Source organism: Salmo salar, chromosome ssa09 (assembly GCF_905237065.1).
Source record: "Salmo salar chromosome ssa09, Ssal_v3.1, whole genome shotgun sequence".
NCBI lineage: Eukaryota > Metazoa > Chordata > Actinopteri > Salmoniformes > Salmonidae > Salmo > Salmo salar.
This window is the reverse complement of record NC_059450.1, coordinates 238,116-261,639: the sequence shown is the minus strand read 5'-3', so window position 1 is coordinate 261,639 and position 23,524 is coordinate 238,116. Positions and strand designations below refer to the sequence as shown.

Below are 23,524 nucleotides of genomic sequence, written 5' to 3'. Positions count from 1 at the left end.
ATTCTAAAAATAACGAATTAATATAACATGAAACCAAGATTTGCCGTTTTTATTGCGTGAATTATCAGTCAGTATTAGCATACTTGGAAGTCAAAGGTCTCATCACAGTTGAAGACCAGGACGAATCGTCCCAGCTGATGACCCAGAGCCTTCACCGACTCAGTTTTTACAGTTCCGGCGGCCCTGTAAATAACAGCGAAAAAAATTCAGAGGAAGAGGATATGCTTGCAACTCAGTTTGCCTTTTAGAATTTAAACTACTTTGTTGGCTATGTAGTCTAGAGTGGCATGTAGTTCTTGGAGCATACCGAAGAGGGCTAAACCGAACCTGGCATAGTCAGATAGCAGCGGTCAGTAAGGTGGGTCTGGACCAACTTGTCCTGGACTCCCAGGTACTCAAATCCATAGTTGAACTTGGCGTTGGCCATCTGGATGGACAGCTGCTGCAGCACGTCAGTCTGCTTGGGGTCAAAGTAGAAGCGCATCTGGCTGAGCCACTCGAACGACTTTAGGTTGTCGATCTTGCTCTTGATCAGTTGCCTGGTCACGTCCTGTGGTGGCTAATTTCTGCATTACCAAATGAGGAGAGTTACAAACACACCAGTCTGAGTTAAACTACATCTTTAATACTTAAGATACTTTTGCAAAATCACTTAACCTTCAATAATGCACTCTCGAATGAACCAGGAAGGTGATTACACAATGGCTACAGAGATATTTTATAGCAAAGATACACCCCCTTCAACGTACATTGACAAACCACAGATCTTAGTAACAGTTCACAAAGGTTAAGTTTTGTATGACAGATATCCATAAAACACAGCAGGCAGTAACTGCTATGTCAACAGGGTTCATTGTATAGCCCAGTATCTGGTCCCCTTAGAAACGTCCCTCCCTAGTACGGTATTGAACTGAACTATTAGCTCATGTCCTTTGGAATGCTTTTTAGGCGTTTTTATCAAAATACATCATATATCTCCTCTGTCAGTGCTATCTCATAGAGGCCCATCCTCAGTAAAACACCTCTTGTTCCCACTCCTGGACAGGCTCACTGGGGGTAGTGACCTGCGCACAAACATTGTGGAGACAAATAATTGGTTCCCCATTAATCACACCATCCCTTCACATGGTTTAAGAATAGGTAAAGACACATTCCCATGAAGACAAGTCTGACCTCTCCCCTCTCTGGGCCCCAAGTGACTGAGCCCCAGCTAAGGGAAACGTGCAACTGAAACATACCAGAGTCCAAAGGACACTTTCTAATGACAAATATCTCACATAAGCATATTATACTAATAAAACATCTTAATCATCTATGTTACCCAACTAATTCTGATTCATCCACCACAGTCCCTCTGGTGGACCTATAGGATCTATAGGAAAGGAGCACAAAAACTCTTCCAAACCAACTGGTCCAAACTAACGTGCCAAAGCAAAGAAATAGAATGAATAGAAGTCAATGATGGCATAATGGGTGGACTGGCAGCCAAGCAGGAAGTAAAAGGAGTTAAAAGTACATAACACATGTACCCATCTCTGTTCTGTGATTTGTTGATCAACTCAACTGACTTTACAAAAAATACATGCGTCACATCAGTTAGCATCATTTGAATTAAAATTCTACATTACCATGGAAATTATTGCAGTATCAGGCAGCCATTGTGAGTGTACCCATGAGTTGACCAGTCAAATCGCCAGGGTTAGAGGTGCCAAGAGGTTCCGTTCGATTGATTCTATTTCTATGGTCAAAGTAACTCGGAAAAAGTAACTCGTCCAAACTAACTTCTTCAGAATGTCTGACAATGTAACATCTTCCGCTCACCAGATGTACCAGCTTCCTCCTGCGGAGTGGAGGCTGCTCCATCAGTATGGGGTCAGCCAGCACTTTGAGGGTAGCCTCCACGTTGGTCAGCATGCTTGATATGGGTAACATGTTATGATATGGGGTGGTGGCACTGGAATCCTCATCTCTCCCAAGTGGACATTCTCTCTTTCTCCCCTGACCCATCTGTCTATCTCCTCATTTGAATTCCATGCTGTCACAGTTACCAGCCCTTTCAAGCTTAACATCCTTATCATTTATCGCCCTCCAGGTTCCCTTGGAGAGTTCATCAATGAGCTTGACGCCTTGATAAGTTCCTTTCCTGAGGATGGCTCACCTCTCACAGTTCTGGGTGACTTTAACCTCCCCACGTCTACCTTTGACTCATTCCTCTCTGCCTCCTTCTTTCCACTCCTCTCCTCTTTTGACCTCACCCTCTCACCTTCCCCCCCTACTCACAAGGCAGGCAATACGCTTGACCTCATCTTTACTAGATGCTGTTCTTCCACTAATCTCATTGCAACTCCCCTCCAAATCTCCGACCACTACCTTGTATCCTTTTCCCTCTTGCTCTCATCCAACACTTCTCACTCTGCCCCTACTCGGATGGTATTGCGCCGTCCCAACCTTCGCTCTCTCTCTCCCGCTACTCTCTCCTCTTCCATCCTATCATCTCTTCCCTCTGCTCAAACCTTCTCCAACCTATCTCCTGATTCTGCCTCCTCAACCCTCCTCTCCTCCCTTTCTGCATCCTTTGATTTTCTCTGTCCCCTATCCTCCAGGCCGGCTCGGTCCTCCCCTCCTGCTCCGTGGCTCGACGACTCTCTACGAGCTCACAGAACAAGGCTCCGGGCAGCCGAGCGGAAATGGAGGAAAACTCGCCTCCCTGCGGACCTGGCATCCTTTCACTCACTCCTCTCTACATTCTCCTCTTCTGTCTCTGCTGCTAAAGCCACTTTCTACCACTCTAAATTCCAAGCATCTGCCTCTAACCCTAGGAAGCTCTTTGCTACCTTCTCCTCCCTCCTGAATCCTCCTCCCCCTCCCCCCCCCTCCTCCCTCTCTGCGGATGACTTCGTCAACCATTTTGAAAAGAAGGTTGACGATATCCGATCCTCGTTTGCTAAGTCAAACGACACCGCTGGTCCTGCTCACACTGCCCTACCCTGTGCTTTGACCTCTTTCTCCCCTCTCTCTCCAGATGAAATCTCGCGTCTTGTGACGGCCGGCCGCCCGCCCAACAACCTGCCCACTTGACCCTATCCCCTCCTCTCTTCTCCAGACCATTTCCGGAGACCTTCTCCCCTTCCTCACCTCGCTCATCAACTCATCCTTGACCGCTGGCTACGTCCCTTCCGTCTTCAAGAGAGCGAGAGTTGCACCCCTTCTGAAAAAACCTACACTCGATCCCTCCGATGTCAACAACTACAGACCAGTATCCCTTCTTTCTTTTCTCTCCAAAACTCTTGAACGTGCCGTCCTTGGCCAGCTCTCCTGCTATCTCTCTCAGAATGACCTTCTTGATCCTAATCAGTCAGGTTTCAAGACTGGGCATTCAACTGAGACTGCTCTTCTCTGTGTCACGGAGGCTCTCCGCACTGCTAAAGCTAACTCTCTCTCCTCTGCTCTCATCCTTCTAGACCTATCTGCTGCCTTTGATACTGTGAACCATCAGTTCCTCCTCTCCACCCTCTCCGAGTTGGGCATCTCCGGCGCAGCCCACGCTTGGATTGCGTCCTACCTGACAGGTCGCTCCTACCAGGTGGCGTGGCGAGAATCTGTCTCCGCACCATGCGCTCTCACCACTGGTGTCCCCCAGGGCTCTGTTCTAGGCCCTCTCCTATTCTCGCTATACACCAAGTCACTTGGCTCTGTCATATCCTCACATGGTCTCTCCTACCATTGCTATGCAGACGACACACAATTAATCTTCTCCTTTCCCCCTTCTGATAACCAGGCGGCGAATCGCATCTCTGCATGTCTGTCAGACATATCAGTGTGGATGACGGATCACCAGCTCAAGCTGAACCTCGGCAAGACGGAGCTGCTCTTCCTCCCGGGGAAGGACTGCCCGTTCCATGATCTCGCCATCACGGTTGACAACTCCCTTGTGTCCTCCTCCCAGAGTGCTAAGAACCTTGGCGTGATCCTGGACAACACCCTGTCGTTCTCCACTAACATCAAGGCGGTGACCCGATCCTGTAGGTACATGCTCTACAACATTCGCAGAGTACGACCCTGCCTCACACAGGAAGCGGCGCAGGTCCTAATCCAGGCACTTGTCATCTCCCGTCTGGATTACTGCAACTCGCTGTTGGCTGGGCTCCCTGCCTGTGCCATTAAACCCCTACAACTTATCCAGAACGCCGCAGCCCGTCTGGTGTTCAACCTTCCCAAGTTCTCTCACGTCACCCCGCTCCTCCGCTCTCTCCACTGGCTTCCAGTTGAAGCTCGCATCCGCTACAAGACCATGGTGATTGCCTACGGAGCTGTGAAGGGAACGGCACCTCCATACCTTCAGGCTCTGATCAGGCCCTACACCCAAACAAGGGCACTGCGTTCATCCACCACTGGCCTGCTGGCCCCCCTACCTCTGAGGAAGCACAGTTCCCGCTCAGCCCAGTCAAAACTGTTCACTGCTCTGGCACCCCAATGGTGGAACAAGCTCCCTCACGACGCCAGGACAGCGGAGTCAATCACCACCTTCCGGAGACACCTGAAACCCCACCTCTTTAAGGAATACCTAGGATAGGATAAAGTACTCCTTCTAACCCCCCCCCTTAAAAGATTTAGATGCACTATTGTAAAGTGGTTGTTCCACTGGATATCATAAGGTGAATGCACCATTTTGTAAGTCGCTCTGGATAAGAGCGTCTGCTAAATGACTTAAATGTAAATGTAACATGTCTCCGCCACCCGAGATTGTGGTCAGAGCAGCATCCACTTTCTCCGACCAGTCGATCTTTGCCGGCAGCACCACCAGCTGAGCCTGGAGATAGTAAAGAGAAGAGAAAGAAAAGGGAGAGAGAATTCAAGTGGTTACAAGATTCACAGATCTAGAATAACCATGCTTTGTGGGGAAATTGGTTGGACTACAATTTTCATGGATGCTTTTCAGGGCCTACTGGCCGATTTACTTTCTCATAGGTCACAAAGTGGTTATGTATTTGTGAAAAGGAACATATAAATAAAATGTGATTGAGTGGTGGACTTGTACAATGTCATCTCGGAAACCAAATGCCAAATTGACATTGTATCCGTACATATGTGTAAACCGGAACGTTGTTACATTGTGGGTTGCAACCAGTCCATCTAGACTGTAAAGACTATGTACAGCATATCCTTAAATATTTGGATGTGGCCAATTTCTATTGAGTCACTGCTGACAAATTGCATTTGGTAAGTGACCAAAAAAAATGGGAACCACAGGATGTACAATAGCTCACTCTAACATTCTGTACCATTCTGTACCAACAATACAGTCGATCCAGTCGATGTAAGTGCCGAGTTCGATGGTGTTATCCTTGTTGAAGCTGCCCACCTCAGTGACGGACTCGGCCAGCAACTTGGCTAGTGTGACCCGCATCTCCTTCTCCACCAGGGTCAGCCATTCGTTGATTTTGGGGTGCTCTATGAGGTCCACAGGGGTCTTGTAGAGGACCTCCTCGCTCTCGCGGGACGAGATACCTAGCACTACCGTATTTTCCTCATTCAGCAGGATGCTGGAGACGCCGGCGAACATCTTCTTGAAGTGCTTCTGCAGCTTGGCCACATTCTGGCTGTTTCCGATGATCTCCAGTAAGTCTTCGTCACCAACAAAGTACAACCTTGCAGAGAGAAATGAATGTATATCCTTAAAAAGGTCCAATAGAGATTTTTTTATCTCAATATCAAATCATTTCTGGGTAACAATTAAGTACCTTAATGTGATTCTTTTTACTATTACATTTTTTTGGAAAACAAACAAAAATAGCTTCTTGGCAAAGGGCCATTTCTCAAGCAAGAATTTTGCTAAGATTTTCTAGGAATGGTCTTAGTGGGGAGAGTAAAACTGAAAATTCTGTTAATGGCAGAAGTTTGGAAATCTTTCTTATTGGTCTATTAATCAACTCACTGCATGGCAATGTCACCATGGAAGGCCAAAACTACATATCACCAAAACAGGATGACATTTCAGGCGGTCTTTTCAAACACTAAAAGGGCATTATCATTTTCACAGTATTATTCCAACCTCAGTGTAGACAGTGCCTTTCTTTTGTGCTGACCATAAGTCACTTTTGAAAGTGTCTACAGGACTGACTACATGACCATACAACATAACAGAATCAGTCAGATGCCCCTTTATAGAGACATGGATAACGTCTTCCCTGGGGAATGAGGATCTCTCCCTCTCCAGGTACTCTCCCAGGGCCTTCTGGATCTCACCCAGCAGGTGGCCAGCCTCTCCAGAGACCTCTGCACCCCCTGGATGTTTAGCTTGTCCATCACAAGAGGAGACTTGGTCACCTTCATCAGAGCCAGGAACTCTGTGCTGATGCTATAGAGGGAAAAAGAGAAGATTGCGTAATGGCAGTGAGTAATGTTCTCTCTCCAATAGTAAAAGGTAATCACGATCTTTACCAAGTCCTCTTCACCATAGGCAAGGTTATTTGGCCTATTCCCAACCTTAGGTGACAAGGGGAAAACTCAAAAGTCTTTCCTTGATTCCTTGCCTTCCACACAAAATGCATTGGAGTACAAGATCAGAACGGAGGAACTGTGGATCTTACCTTGAGAACCTCTGGGTCTCCACAGGCAGCAGGTGTTTGATGTCAGCGCTGTCGGTGAAGATGCCCTCCAGACAGACCCAGCGGCGTTGGACGTCGATCCGCACATCAAACAGGGCCATGATCCGGTTCAGCTTGTCCTCCCAGCTCAGTGCATCCTCCTCAAACACCTGATGGCACATCACAGCAGGACCCATTGACGCCATATGGAGACTAGGAATATACCATGTACATTCATTGTATATTCTTATACTATCCTGCACGAACCAGAGATGGAGTCAAAACCAAGACCAGTCTAGAAACCTTGAGATCCAGGCCCAACCTCTTAAGAACCAGATCACGAGACCTTATTTATGTGGTGTAAAGACCACAAGAGCAAGACTCCATCTCTGTTAAGAACACCTTTGAATTGAAACAATTTAAACCTTGTAGTAAGGTGACAGTTCATGGCCGACACGCTGTTGATGCGCTCCTTGACCTTGTTGAAGAGGTCGTCCCAGCCGCAGATTAGACGGCACTTGTTCTGGTAGTTGATCAGGTCCAGCTCATAGGCGTTCCAGACCTCACGGATCTGGACCAATGAAAAAATAATACATCCTCAGTATGCAACTGACTTTGTCTTGTGACTTTGTCAAACACAATTGAAAAGACTTGATCACTATGGTCGAAAGGCAGTGCACTGATATTGCACTTTCTCTATGGACATAAATGACGAGCTACAGATAAGAGCCTTTTTTGTTGTTGCAATTGCACTGCAGGGAACAATACATCTTTGTGGAGTTGAATGTTGTGGTTACCTGTTTGAGGACCATCTCTCCCTGGGCCACCAGCAGTACATCCCTCACCACCATGTCGTTCTGCTGCAGGTCCACGTCCCAGATCTGACCCAGGGTCAGCTCCGACAACACCCAGTTCACATGCAGATGTTTCATCAGCTGCTTCCAGTGGCGTTCTTTCAGGGCCTCTGACTTCAGCTCGATCACCAGCGATGTTGATCTAAGAGACGAGACAGAGGATAGTTGAGTGTTAGGACTGGACAGTTGGTTTGAGCATTTTATTAACGTGATCAGGACGTTTTTCAACATTAATATGTACATAGTACTTGCCCAAGCTTTGCCCAGCTAAGAGAAAAGTCAACCAGAAATGTTCAAACCTTTGTCGCAAGTAAATACTTTTCAATTGCAATGCCATTTTTAGAACAAATTGTATTATTGAGAGAGATATGGGCTCTTACCTTCATGTAACCTTTGAGAATCCTCTGAACGTACTCGTAGGACGCATACTGTCGCAGTCAAGCTGGGAAGTTCTTCAGCTGGTTTAGAAGGCCGTCCAAACTCTGACGCAGCTACAATCACAAATACAGATGCACATTAAACTTTATCCTAAACAGACATGGTCTTTTGTGACAAGTATAGTAGTTGAATATGAGAAGAAAATAAAAAAAGTAAATCCTTGGCCTGGTCAATCTGCTCCCACACCTTGGACAACTTCGACCACACCCCCTTCAGGTCCTGCAGCTCCTCCAGAGCCACCTACAGCACATAAAAATAGACTTAGAACATATTATGCTTATATAAAATGTTACGCTACATAAAATGTTACGCTACAACACTGCAGAGGAGCATCTGAACATCTTCACGGGAAGTGAAATGTTTGTATGGAGAGATACACCAGGAACAAAGAGGCAAGGAGACCATCGATACCACATGCCGAGCTGCTCTTGCACTGACTCTCCATCCGGAGTAGCGGCTGGCTGCAGATACCATACAGTGCTGAAAAGTGAACACCTCTAATTTAAAAAGACACAGGAGAGGTGTTATAACCATACCTGAACTCGCTCCTCGCTGCCACTCAGCAGGCCAGTGTCGGTCAGCTCCAGGGCCTCTTTGGCACGGGAGCACTTATCCCTGTCATCCTTCAGCCGGCCAAACTTGCCCTCGTAGATGGTGAGAGACTGGAGGGCATCCTCTGGACGCAGGCCACCCTATGGAACAACAGATCTACGATCAGCTTATACCCTCTCCAAAATCCCAACACTAAGTGGGAGGAAGAACGCAAAACTGACCTAAGATCAGTATCAAGGTGCGAAAATGCATATGAAAGATTCATGCAAAGATCACATTAACTTCAATAAAATGAAACAAAGCCATCCTACACATCACAATCATTCCCAAAAATGTATCTCTCTTAAATTATTTTCTCTTACAGCCACTGGTTTTGACTTTTCCCAGTCAGTGAGGAGATCGATGGTGCGACCCTCCAAGGCTTTGTCTTCCTGGATGATCTTCATCTGCAGGTTGGCCACCTGCTGCTGGATGGCCGTGTCCTTGCGCTTCATGATGTCGCTGAAGGCACCCCACTCGCCCTCGATATTGTCAATGTATAGACACAATGGCGGAAACTGGAAGCGCTGCTTCTCGAGAAGCCGCTGACCGTTGCGGAAAAGCTGTGAAAAAAAAAAAAAAAAGTCCGGATTTAAAATCCATCCAGCTTTTCAACCATGACAACGATTTGAGGTCACAGCTTGTGAGGATCCTACGAAAGCGGTTTTAACAGTACGTACATCCACATTCTTCTCAAACTGCTTGATCTTGTGTTTGAGTGTCTGGACGTAGGTGATGAAAGTCACAGCATCCGAAGTACTGGCCGTGTCCACGGAGTCCTGCTACAGCTCTTGGCGGGACTAGGATGAAGCAGATGAACAGGTTGAAATCAGAGAGTCCAATGGTCTGTTCCAACAGCCACACCAACATAACACTTAGAATTAAGCAATGTATTGGGCATGCATTCTAAGTGGTATGGAGAAGACTTACCTTGGAGATCTGGAAGTGGAAGTCCTGCATGTTGTTGCCCAGCATCTGACCGAACCTGCTGAGAACCTCTTTGTGCCAGGAGTCATACTTCAGGTTGACCTTGGGACTGGACCTGGAGTTCAACCAATCACCACATTTCTAGGCATCACTACATCAGTGCGCAATTGAAAAGAACGGCATAAACAAGGTGCTCTACAACTCTACTGCTGAACAGTCAGATTTTTTACCTTGCCATAGTCGATGACCACGGGCCCAAACTCCTTCTTGGTCCTGGCGTTGCGGATTTGGACTAGCAGGGCCTGCCACTTGGTCAGGTCCTCCCCCAGGCAATTGTATATGTTCTCTGCCTGCATGTCCCACAGGCACTGGTACTGCAGCCACACCTATACAACAGACATCAGAGACACGTAGGTGAGTGATAGAACCCATAGCTGTAGTGCACTCCATCTTGGGCCGAATCTCAATAAAAGTACGAGGCGAGGAACAAAGGACATGAGGAATCAAGGAAACACAATTGAGAAAGAGTCCAGTATCGTGTAATGGCGCTTCAAATCATTGATTGGGGTTGTGCGTACCTTGACGTACTGCTCCACTTCGTTGACGTTGGCCTTGACAGAGTTGTAGGCCTCCTCCAGGGCAGCCGGTCCGTCTGGCATTCTGGTCAGGGCGTTCCTGTAGAATTTCTCCTCTTCAAACAGCTCGTAGTGGACGCCCACTTAGGGGCCAGGAAAGTAATGTCAATACATCAACTCTGCAACCTATACCAGACACCCATGTACTTGCACCCAGGATGCTAGAGAGGCTAGCTTGGTGATAGCATTGAATTCAATACTAGCCTGCTAAAGAAACTAACATATAAAAGTGCTCTGCAGGGCCTCCAGACCTGGTATCTCTGGCTCTGGATCCTGGGAAGAGAGAGGATGACCATCTTCCAGGCAAACATCTCCTGGTAGAGCTTGTAGCTGCAGTCTTCGATGGGCGGGTTCAGGTAGATCACTTGGTTTGTGATCCTCAGCTCGTGCACAACGTTCTGTGAAGTACAGGAAGCAAAATAAGTTCTTAACTACAATTTGTGCCTTTGACATTTTGGCACAACTTTTTGATATAGAAGACATTTTATTAGTTATATTATCATCAATAAATCCTTTTACTGCAGTCTTGGACCCTAAACTTGATCTTGGGCTCCCCGCCAGGCTTGTGGCTGACTTGTGGGGCCTCGGTGTCCATGTCCACGTCCGCCTTGTCCTCCATCTGGCCCCGGAGGACCTGGGTCCAGGCCCTAAGCCCAGCCTGCAGACGCACCCCGAGTATCCTCTCAATCTATACACAAGGAAAGGCAAAGAAATTGTAATTAAGTTCAGCAGGAATGTTAAAGGTGCTGGTATATCTGGCCCCTACTGGTCATGTTCCTAATTATTCAATTATCCTGCTCGAAGGATGATGAAAAATAGTTCCAACTTGTAAATAGTGGACTGTGCCGGTTTACATAACATCCCAGTTAGAGGGATATTGACTAGCAGGACACTGGGTAACAGTACCTTCAGAAAACCATACACACAATACAGGAAGTACGTATTAGAGTGCTGTGGTTTGTACAGACCTCCATGTTCAGCTTGTTGACCCAGATGGGCAGGTTGGAGTAGGAGTGCAGGTTGAGGATCTCTGTGAAGGTCTTGTGTTCGTACATACATAGACAGAGAGACAGAGAGACAGAGAGACAGAGAGACAGAGAGAGAGAGAGAGAGAGAGAGAGACTCCAGGTCGTCCACCTGGAAAACAAAGGGGTCGAGACACTCAGACACGAATCTTAGACATTTAGGGGGAATGCGAAGATTAGATCTGCTTGCACAACTCAGACATTCGCGGAAGTCTTGCATTGATGTCAACTGCAGGGGTACAATTAAAATTGTAAGGTGAGGTGAGATCCCACCTTATGGCTCTAAAACACTGACCTTTTCCTAGAAATTGAAGACCGTCTCGGCCAGGCACTGGACGTAGGGGTCCAGTTTGTAGGACTCCCAGACCAGGGCGATACCCTCTGTGACCTGGGCCTGCACCTCCTTCAGGCCAGCAACCAGCAGAGAGATGGATGGCCTGGTGCGCCTTGTTGACAATGGCCAGCAGCACGCAGAAACTCAGCCACTTGAGGTTGCGCACCTCTTTAGAGAGTGTGACGATCTCGGGCAGGAAGTTGACCTTGAGCTTCAGCATGTTTCCTGTGCGACCGCGGCTGGTCTCGATGGTGAAGATGCGGCCCGACATGCCCAGGTTGCGCTGCTGCACCTTACACGCCCAATTGTCAAAGATCTCCTGGGTGTTGAGTTTGGCACGGAAGCTGTCACAATCCTGCTTCAGCTTGAGGCCCTCCACATGGTTCTCCCAGTCTTTGCCCAGCACGTCTTCCACACGCTTCATGTAGGCGGTCAGCTGTCGGTCGATCTGCTAGACCCAGATGATGGAGCCCGACACAGGAGGCAGGTCGCGCATGTGGCTCATTTTGCACGACTGGCTCTGCGGGTCTGCACCGTGCTCTGCGGGTACAGCAAATTTCCTGCAGTGACTCAATGTCATCCTTGACGCGCTGGATGAGCTGCGTCTGGTACTCGCGGATGGCGGCGCGGATGTGGGGGCGCACGAACAGGGCATTGAAGCGCGAGAAGATGCGGAACATCTCGTTGGCATTGTTGGCCGTGCCCAGTTGGTCGCGGATGCGGGTGGTGATGCGGGTCTCCACGCGGTCAATGCGCTCGTCGTAGCGCTTCATGGCTGCCTCCCAGGCCTCCATGCTCTCCTCAGACACATCCAGGACGTCCACTTCCTTGACGTTCTCGTATGCCAAGTTCACCTCCTCGATGGCATTGGCGTCCGCCACGTCAAACAGTACCTCCGCAACCTTCATCTCGGTGGGCCCCACCACCTCGCCTGGGGCGTGCTGTGGCACAGCAGACACCTCAACAAAGCAAGAAGAGGGAAAAAATAATAATAAAAAACAAAAAAATTCAGCAATGACCCGAGAGGTTTTTAGTCCAGATATAGGCTTGAGGGCACTAGTCATTGACCAATCTCTCTGTATGTGTCTTACTTGAGGCCTGAGTACACGAACGATGACAGCCGTCAGTTGCTCGTGCTGCCTGTGGAAGCGCCTCATGTGGTCCAGGCGGGCCTGGAGCTTGCGGTGGGCTGGGCTAAGGCGTCACACCATCTTCAGGTTTTCCTCCCTTTTCCTCTTCACAATGTCTCTCAGCAGGACCTGTAGCTTCTCGTACTCATCCTCCCAGGTCTGGAAGACCTCGAAGCAAGCCATCATCACCTGCAATGAGATAAAAATGAGTATAAATTAAATGTTATTAAATCATGTCAACTGATAACGTCAAGTCAACTCATGTCATTAACAATATAACTATATAGGAGAGTACAGGAATGTATGGAGTATTTGTAGCAGCCGCCATTGTAGACCCACCTTCTCAAACTCCTCATAGGCTACGTGCATGAGCTTCCTGGTGCCCAACACTTTGAGGAGCTGGGAGCTGAGGTCTCGGGATATGGCCTCCACCAGTCGCAGGGCCCGCTTGATGGGGTACTTGGTGTTACGGATCTTCCTTAGATGGGTGAAGATGGCCACCAATGCCTGGCGTATCTTGTCCAGCTCGGGGGCCGACAGCAGATCGTTTAGGGGGGGAAGTCTTTCATCAGGGGGTTGTAGTCATTGACCGTCTCCACTGCCTGCTTCAGACCTGGGAAATAGATGGAGGGGAAAACATATTCAAGTCATTAAGCCTAATAAAATCATTGCAAGTTCTAAAGTAGTGATGACATTCATAAAGTAGATAATGTATATTGACTGAAGGTTTGAGTTACAGGTCCTCTATAAAAAAAAAATAGAAAAGCGTTGAGATTCATAAAGAGGAATTACATCTGATACAAATGTTTGGCGATTGTTCCATGGAACAGAACTTACCGGTGTCAGACTCCCGGATATAGGACTTGAAGAAGGGAGCAACGGCATTGCTGATGAGAGTGCAGGGTCTCGTAGGGAGAATCCTTGCTCAGAGTCAACATGCGCACCTGGGTCGATATGGGCTTGTCAGCGTCAATCACTCCAGTCCTCTTGATGAAAGCCAGACTGAAAAACAAAGTTGGAAAATGTAATAATCCTCATATGAATAAACAGGGATTTAGGCTAGTTGGACTATTATTAAATGTTGGGAACTGTGTTCCATCAGTTCGATAAACATAAAAGGCCTATCTAACTGGGAAAAGACACAGTCTATCACTGGCCCATCTCAAAATGGATATCATATGCCATCACAATCTTGAAATGGAAATCACATGGTGATTTTTTAGTCCAGGATGACTCAGGGCTTTAAACAGACTCGGCGATAAGACGTTGCAACGAGCAGCAGGGTGAACCAAAGATATTGCTGAGTGCATGACGACACACTCAGTATCTGCACGTGTGCACGGGTACACGTCGATCTCCTACAACATGATAGCGTTCCAACAACTGGGGAGAAGATAAGCTTCTCACTACTTGTTGTTGCGGAAGACGGCCTGATACTGCCGTTTACTTCCTGTATCACCGAGTTGAAAGTTCTTACCTGTTGGACTTGAGCCGATAGTGGATGTCAATGTTGATGTTGTAAGAGATGCACTCCTCTTCCTCTCCTTCATCCCCAACATCCTCTGATGAGATAAAACAGAATGCCAGCCAGTGAAAGCACATAAGCAAAGAAAAATGGTGTATGCATTTAACCTACATTAACTAAAGAAAAAAGATTGACACAAAGATGTAGATATTTCAATAATACAATTCTAAATGTATTCAAATGAAACGGGTAATGTTTGTCATATACAGCACATTCGGTAAGTATTGATACCCCTTCACCTTTTCCACATTGTTACGTTACAGCCTTATTTTAAAATTGATTACTCCCCCCTCCTCAATCTACACACAACACTCCATAATGACAAAGTGAAAATAGTTTAGACATTAAACTTCCTTACTTAAGTATTCAGACCCTTTGCTATGGGACTTGAAATTGAGTTCAGGTGCATCCTGTTTCCATTGATCATCCTTGAGCTGTTCTACAACTTGATTGGAGTCCACCTGTGGTTAATTCAATTGATTGGACATGATTTGGAAAGGCACAAACCTGTCTATATAAAGGTGCCCCAGTTGACAGTGCATGTCAGAGCAAAAACCAAGCCATGAGGTCAAAGGAATTGTTCGTAGAGCACAGAGACAGAATTGTGTCGAAGCACAGATCTGGGGAAGGGTACCAAAACATTTCTGCAGCATTGAAGGTCCCCAAGAACACAGTTGCCTCCATCATTCTTAAATGGAATTGAAACCACCAAGACTAAATGGAAGACGTTTGAAACCACTAAGACTCTTCCCAGAACTGGCCACCCAGCCAAACTGAGCAATTGGGGGAGAAGGGCCTTGGTCAGGGAGGTGACCAGTCCTTCTGTGGAGATGGGCGAACCATCCCGCAGCACTCCAATCAGGGCTTTATGGTAGAGTGGCCAGATAGAAGCCACTCCTCAGTAAAAAAGGCACATGACAGCCCGCTTGGGGTTTGCCAAAAGGCACTTAAAACCTCTACGGGATTGGTGCACCGCCCCGGGACGGTTGAGCTAACGTAGGCTAATGTGATTAGCATGAGGTTGAAAGTAAGAAGAAAATTTCCCAGAACATAGACATATTTGATATGGGCAGAAAGCTTAAAATCTTGTTAATCTAACTGCACTGTTCAATTTACAGTAGCTATTACAGTGAAAGAATACAATGCTATTGTTTGAGGAGTGTGCATAGTTATGAACTTAAAAGTATTAATAAACCAATTACCGTAATTTCCGGACTATAAGCCGCAACTTTTTTCCCTCGCTTTGAACCTCGCGGCTTAAACAATGACGCGGCTAATATATGGATTTTTCCCGCTTTTAAAACATTTTTCTCCAAAAAAACACATTCTGTGACATGCTCAGTTTTTTGGCGGCATGAAGCTTTCATTAGACCAATGAAATTGCCGAACGGGTTAAGGTCAAACAACTTTTTTGTTTACTGTTTAGATTAAAATCGAGCGCTCTCAAACTTCCCATCATTCTGATAACGGTAGTCATTTTGTCACCCTCATCATGGCAAAGACACGGAGAAATGCATATGATGCAGCTTTCAAGTTGAAGGTGATTGATCTGGCTGTTGGAAAAGGAAATAGAGCTGCTGCACGGGAGCTTGGTCTGAATGAGTCGATGATAAGACGTTGGAAACAGCAGCGTGAGGAATTGACTCAGTGCAAAAAGACAACTAAAGCTTACTGCAAATGTTTTATTTTTTGTTACAAGCCGTGTTTCGTTAAAGCCCATTTATTTTTGTTACAAGCCGTGTTTCGTTAAAGCCTATTTATTTTTGTTACAAGGCGTGTTTCGTTAACCTGTTGGGGCTAGGGGGCAGTATTTGCACGGCCGGATAAAAAACGTACCCGATTTAATCTGGTTACTACTCCTGCCCAGTAACTAGAATATGCATATAATTATTGGCTTTGGATAGAAAACACCCTAAAGTTTCTAAAACTATTTGAATGGTGTCTGTGAGTATAACAGAACTCATTTGGCAGGCCAAAACCTGAGAAGATTCCTTACAGGAACTGGCCTGTCTGACCATTTCTTGCCCTCCTTGATCATCTCTAACAAATACAGGGGATCTCTGGCATGACGTGACACTTCCTACGGCTCCCATGGGCTCTCAGAAGGCGGGAAAAAGCTGAACGATGTAATTCCATCCCCAGGCTGAAACACATTAGCGCGTTTGGCAAGTGCTCTATCAGAGGGCCATTAGACTGAGGCTCGTGCATGCTTTTACTTTCACTCTTTGTAATAAAAACCGATTTCCCGGTCGGAATATTATCGCTTTTTTACGAGAAAAATGGCATAAAAATGTATTTTAAACAGCGGTTGACATGCTTCGAAGTACGGTAATGGAATATTTAGAATTTTTTTGTCACGAAAATGCGCCATGCTCGTCACCCTTATTTACCATTACCATTTACCAGTGCATTCTGACGAAGAACAGCAAAGGTAATAACATTTTTCTTATAGTAAATCTGACTTTGGTGAGTGCTAAACTTGCTGGGTGTCTAAATAGCTAGCCCTATGATGCCGGGCTATCTACTTAGAATATTGCAAAATGTGCTTTCACCGAAAAGCCATTTTAAAATCGGACATAGCGATTGCATAAAGGAGTTCTGTATATATAATTCTTAAAATAATTGTTGTGTTTTTTGTCAACGTTTATCGTGAGTAATTTAGTAAATTCACCGGCAGTGTTCGGTCGGAATGCTAGTCACATGCTAATGTAAAAAGCTGGTTTTTTATATAAATATGAACTTGATTGAACAAAACATGCATGTATTGTATAACATAATGTCCTAGGGTTGTCATCTGATGAAGATCATCAAAGGTTAGTGCTGCATTTAGCTGTGGTTTGGGTTTGTACATTATATGCTAGCTTGAAAAATGGGTGTCTGATTATTTCTGGCTGGGTACTCTGCTGACATAATCTAATGTTTTGCTTTCGTTGTAAAGCCTTTTTGAAATCGGACAGTGTGGTTAGATTAACGAGAGTCTTGTCTTTAAAATAGCTGTAAAATAGTCATATGTTTGAAAAATTGAAGTTTTTGCATTTTTGAGGTATTTGAATATCGCGCCACGGGATTACACTGGCTGTTGAGTAGGTGGGACGCATTTATTTTTGTTACAAGCCGTGTTTCGTTAAAGCCTGTGTAAAGTTAATTTGTTTCAATGTACCGGTAGGCACCTGCGGCTTATAGACATGTGTGGCTTATTTATGTAAAAAATAATATATATTTTTTAATTCAAATCAAATTTTATTTATATAGCCCTTCGTACATCAGCTGATATCTCAAAGTGCAGTACAGAAACCCAGCCTAAAACGCCAAACAGCAAGCAATGCATGTGAAAGAAGCACGGTGGCTAGGAAAAACTCCCTAGGAAAAACTCCCTAGAAAGGCCAAAAACCTAGGAAGAAACCTAGAGAGGAACCAGGCTATGAGGGGTGGCCAGTCCTCTTCTGGCTGTGCAGGGTGGATATTATAACAGAACATGGTCAAGATGTTAAAATGTTCATAACTGACCAGCATGGTCAAATAATAATAATCATAGTAGTTGTCGAGGGTGCAACAAGCACGTCCGGTGAACAGGTCAGTGGGTGCGGCTTATATTTAGGTGCGCTCAATAGTCCGGATATTACGGTAGGCACATTTGGGCAGTCTTGATACAACATTTTACAGAAATGCATTGGTTCATTGAATCAGTCTAAAACTTTGCATGTGCACTACTGCCATCTAGTGGTCAAAATCTAAATTGCGCCCAACTTGGAATAGTACATTATGGCCTTTCTCCTGCATTTCAAAGATGTATTATCTTTTAACAGATCTAATGTGTTATTATCCTACATTAATTTCCAAACTTCAAAGTGTTTACTTTCAAATGGTATCAAGAATATGCATATCCTTGCTTCAGGTGCTGAGCTACAGGCAGTTAGAGTTGGGTATGTCATTTTAGGTAACATTTTTAAAAATGGGTCAGATCCTTAAGAGGACTCTCGAACCATGAGAAACCAAGATTGAACTCTTTGGCCTGAATGCCAAGCGTCACGTCTGGAGGAAACCTGGCACCATCCCTACGGTGAAACATGGTGGTGGCAGCATCATGCTGTGGGGATGGTTTTCAACGGCAGGGAAGGGGAGACTAGTCAGGATCGAGGGAAATATGAGCGAAACAAAGTACAGAGAGATCCTTGATGAAAACCTGCTCCAGAGTGCTCAGGACCGCAGACTGGTGCGAAGGTTCACCTTCCAACAGGAAAACACAAGCACACAGCCAAGACAACACAGGAGTGGCTTCGGAAGAAGTTTCTGAATATCCTTGAGTGGCCCAGCCAGAGCCCAGACTTGAACCCGATCGAACATCTCTGGAGAGATTTTAAAATGGATGTGCAGCAACACTCCCCATTCAACCTGACCGAGCTTGAGAAGATCTGCAGAGAAGAACGAGAGAAACTCCCCAAATACAGGTGTGCCAAGCTTGTAGCGTCATACCCAAGAAGACTCGAGGCTGTAATCACTGCCAAAGGTGCTTCAACAAAGTAGTGAGTAGGGTCTGAATACTTATGTAAATGTGATTTCAGTTTTATTTTTTATAAATGTACTAACATTTCTAAACCTGTTTTTCCTTTATGGGGTAGTGTGTGAAGATTGATCAATTTTAGAATAAGGCTGTAACTTAACAAAATGTGGAAAAAGTCAAGGAGCCTGAATACTTTCCGAATGCACAGTACACACAGTCAATAACAAAAGTGCCATTTAAGATAAATTTATTGAAACCGTAATATTGACTGTTTATATTATATCACTGAACACAATCTTCAAAAAGGTAGTAACCTCAGCAGTGGCGCTTGCCGAAACCTATGACTGTTTTGTTAATTTAGCAGACAACACACTTATTTCCTGATCCCTTATCAGTCAAAACATCTAACAGAATAGTCGAAGTGATAAGCATCTCGCGTCTGGAACACTTATTCTCAAAGAGTGATCATTTGAAAACGGGCTCAATTAGGCGAGTTGAAATAATTTCAGGGTTCAAACAAATTCTGTATTTTTTTTTATATTGATATGTCCGATTTAGTATCTTCTGCCTGTTCTTTGGAATTGTCTAAATGGATTAACAATTCCACATTGAACACTGCATGAGGATGACGGCCACGATATCAATTGCAACAATTGCAATTTTCCTAAGTCCTTTTTTGTGGCACCTGATCACATGACTGAACAGTCGTCAAGGTGCGACAAAACTAGGGCCTGTAGGCCCTGTCTTGTTGATAGTGTTGTTAAGGCGGCAGAGCATCGCTTTATTATAGACAGACTTCTCCCCATCTTAGCTACTACTGCATCAATATGTTTTGACCATGACAGTTTACAATCTAGTGTTACTCCAAGCAGTTTAGTCATCTCAACTTGCTTAATTTCCACATTATTTTCTACAAGATTTAGTGAGTGTTTTGTTCCAAATACAATGCTTTTAGTATTATAAATATTTAGGGCTAACTTATTCCTTGCAACCCACTCTGAAACTAACTGCTGCTCTTTGTTGAGTGTTTGCAGTCATTTCAGTTGCTGTAGTAGCTGACGTGTATAGTGTTGAGTCATCCGCATACATAGAAACTTTACTCATAGTCAGTGGCATATCGTTGGTAAAAAAAATGTAAAAAGCAAAGGGCCTAAACAGCTACCCTGGGGAATTCCTGATTCTAACTGGATTATATTTGAGAGGCTTCCATTAAAAGAACACGCTCTGTGTTCTGTTAGACAAGTAACTATTTAGCCACATTATAGCAGGGGGTATAAAGCCATAACAAGTTTTTCCAGCAGCAGACTATGATTAATAATGTCAAAAGCTGCACTGAAGTCTAACAAGACAGCCCCCACAATCATTTTATCATCAATTTCTCTCAGCCAATCATCAGTCATTTGTGTAAGTGCTGTGCTTGTTGACTGTCCTTCCCTAATAAGCATGCTGAAATTCTGTTGTCAATTTGTTTACTGTAAAATGGCATTGTATCTGGTCCAAAAAAAAAATCCAGAAGTTTACTAAGGGTTGGTAACAGGCTGATTGGTTGGCTAATTGAGCCAGTAAAGGGGGCTTTACTGTTCTTGGGTAGAGGAATGACTTTAGCTTCCCTCAAGGCCTGAGGGCACACGCTCTCGAGTAGTCTTAAATTGAAGATGTGGCAAATAGGAGTGGCAATATCATCTGCTACTATCCTCAGTAACTTTCCATCCTTTTTCGTGGCACCTGTAATTCTGGTACACCAGAATAACAACATTTCTAATGACACGCTCCATTTGCCTTGCAGCATTGCAGAGGCAGATGCCGTGCGTTCGGTGTGGTACATACCTTGGATTTATCGAACATATGCGTCAAACTGTATGCGTAGATGGCTTGACAGAAATGGTAGCAGAAGGTGAATGCTGAACTTTTGTTGCATACATATCCAGATGATGCTGCATACTATTTTGAGCAACTACGCTTTCGGTGTGATCAAAGCGTAAACGTAAATCAGACAGGGACCTAAAAATTCCAAAACTGCAGCTAGTTGTTGGAACACATTTCCCTACTTCAGTCAACCAGTCTAATTTGAATGTGATAAAACTCATTTGGCAAGGAATGTAGCTTGTGTGTCCCATCAGTTAGATATGTTTTAAATAGGCATTTATTTCAAAGTGCAGGAGCTTGTGTGCGCACTCAGCCACGAAGAACTGTTTGATGCTTGGCTTTTTTGTTGCGCCCTGCAAATGCACATGGGCAAATGGAACACTAGAGTCAAAGCAAATTAACGTTGTCTTCAAGACAATTTTGGTCAAATAGTTTTACAGTATATATATAAAAAAAAATTAATATATGGTTAAAGATTGAGTTGATGTCAGTTCGAGTACTCGATTAATCATGCCCATCTAGAGGCGCAACTACGCGAGACTTCCGAGAATGCTTGCTAAGCAGACCAGCCCGGGGTTTGAGAAGTTAATGAGACCTGAAATTCTTCCTTCGTTAATTTTCTCAAACTCAAAGGCACAACCTAGATTCGAACTAGAGGTCGACCGATTATGATTTTTCAACACCGATACTTGGAGGACCAAAAAAGGCCAATATATATATAAAAAAATAATTACGGCCGATTAATCTGCATATATATGTATGTAAATGACAATTACAACAATACTGAATTAACAATGAACACTTGTTTTAACTTAAATAAAATCTATTTAGTCTCAAATAAATAATGAAACATGCTCAATTTGGTTTAAATAATGCAAAAATACAGAGTTGAAGAAGAAAGTAAAAGTGCAATATGTGCCATGTAAAAAAGCAAACTTTTAAGTTCCTTGCTCAAAACATGAGATCATATGAAAGCTGGTGGTTCAATATTCCCAGTTCTTCAATATTCCCAGTTAAGAAGTTTTAGGTTTGCGTTATTATAGGAATTATGACGCATCGACTATTTCTCTCTATACCATTTGTATTTCATATACCTTTGACTATTGGATGTTCTAATAGGCACTTTAGTATTGCCAGCCTAATCTCAGGAGTTGATAGGCTTGAAGTCATAAACACTGTGTGAATCAAGCATTGCTAAGAGCTGCTGGCAAACGCAGTAAAGTTTGAATGAATGCTTACAAGCGTGCTGCCGCCTACCCCCGCTCAGTCAGACTGCTCTACGAAATATCAAATCATAGACTTAATTATAATAAACAGAGAAATACGAGCCTTTGGTCATTAATATGGTCAAATCCGGATCAACAGCATCAATGTAACAGTATAGCTTCCGTCCCTCTCCTCGCCCCTACCTGGGCGAGAACCAGAGACCCTCTGCACACATCAACAACTGACACCCACGAAGCTTCGTTACCCATCGCGCCACAAAAGCCACGGCCCTTGCAGAGCAAGGGGAACAACTACTTCAAGGTCTCAGAACGAGTGACGTCACCCATTGAAACACTATTAGCGCGCACCACCGCTAACTAGCTAGCCATTTCACATCGTTACATGAAGATTGATTGATTTTTATAAGTTTAATGCTAGTCAGCAACTTACTTTGGCTCCTTGCTGCACTCTCGTAACAGGTGTTCAGTCTGCCACGCAGTTTCCTCATGGAATGCAATCGGCCATAATCGGCGCCCAAAAATGCCGATTACTGATTGGCCCTAATTAATCGGCCATGCTGATTAATCAGTCGACCTCTAATTCGAACCAATGTCTTTTAAGTAGTTTAACATGTTATTACTTCAAAAAGTTACACGTTTGTCAAAAACTTTATATCAAAGGAATGCTCATAAATTAAACCACCCCCTGGCCAGTTGGGGAACCCTGCTGTATCGTCTTTTGGTAAAACCATCAGTAAACAGCAGTTTATTTGACAGGCACGTTATCTAGCTAGCCTACGAAGAAGCTATTCATTGCCAACTAGTTAGCTAGTTACTTGAATCAGACTGACCTTTGAGAGTGCTTCTCTCGAGGAGAATGGTGTGTGTGAATTTGGGGTCTGAGAGAAACTTAATCTACTCTATGGATCTCTTCTCTTCTACAGCGGTTTCCAAGGAGGTCGGAGCCTCGCCGCCATCTTCCAGGAACAGGGGGACAAGTTTATGAATATGCTTCTGCAGCACCGCGGCATCAGCAACCGTTTGGACGGCAGCTGACACCTCCATGGTGACGGAGCTATCGTCGCCCACGCTACTGTTGGACATTTTCCGAATGACGAACAACGATGGCCGTAGACTCAACAGTGAACAAACTAGACGTCTAGACAAAGCACATCCACGGGTGACGTGTATGTGGGACTCTAATCAATGCAGCCGATTTCGTCAACTGGCAGCTACTCCTTCAAACGTATTCATACAGTGCATGCTGGTACTTGTAGTACCGGAGGACGAACTTGAAGAGATAAGTCCACGGCTATGTCCCATAAGAGTACTACGCTGCCCACAATGCAATTTAGACGGGGAAATGGGAGTTGGCTGATGGGAAAGGTTAGATTCTGCAAATCTGTTTCATTCTGCACATTTTCTAATCGACTAAACATTTGATCGCAAGACAGTTTTCTGTTCCCAAAACTAAAATATGTTACGAACAGTATACTACACTTTGTCGAAGTTTCCAAAAAGTGCGTTGTTTAGGAGTGCAAAGGCAAATTGAGTTATTGCACATACACATTCCTGAGTAGGCGTTCCCTAACAGAAATATGCAAATAATGCTACAACGCGCAATAGGATCTCGCTAGCACGTCCTTGGCTTTGCCCACTATGACACTTTTTTTTTCGTTTGAAACGACAGGCTGTGGTTTAGTTAGAAAAACTCTTTGGTTAAACACTCGTTTCACCGCACGTCGATAATGAAGTTACTTTTTCGTAACAGCAGGTTAGAAGTTACGCAGCAGGTTAAGAGACTAATATTACGGTTAGGTAAAGTGTTAGGGTTAGCGAAAATGCTCTCCTAACCTGCTACGAAAATCACTTTGTGTCGAAGTTGGTAAATATTTTGGTGCTTTCA

General features: G+C 44.8%; 1 non-coding gene and 1 pseudogene across 1 annotated transcript; both read right to left on the bottom strand.

The window, feature by feature from the left end:
• The window catches only part of LOC106610585 (cytoplasmic dynein 1 heavy chain 1-like), a 56,345-nt pseudogene extending 33,487 nt beyond the window's left edge, over positions 1–22,858 (bottom strand).
• On the bottom strand, positions 8,239–8,361 carry LOC123724178 (small nucleolar RNA SNORA8). The gene has a single exon (XR_006756856.1). It is a non-coding gene; the product is annotated as a small nucleolar RNA SNORA8 (small nucleolar RNA).
• Positions 22,859–23,524: the final 666 nt, after the last annotated feature.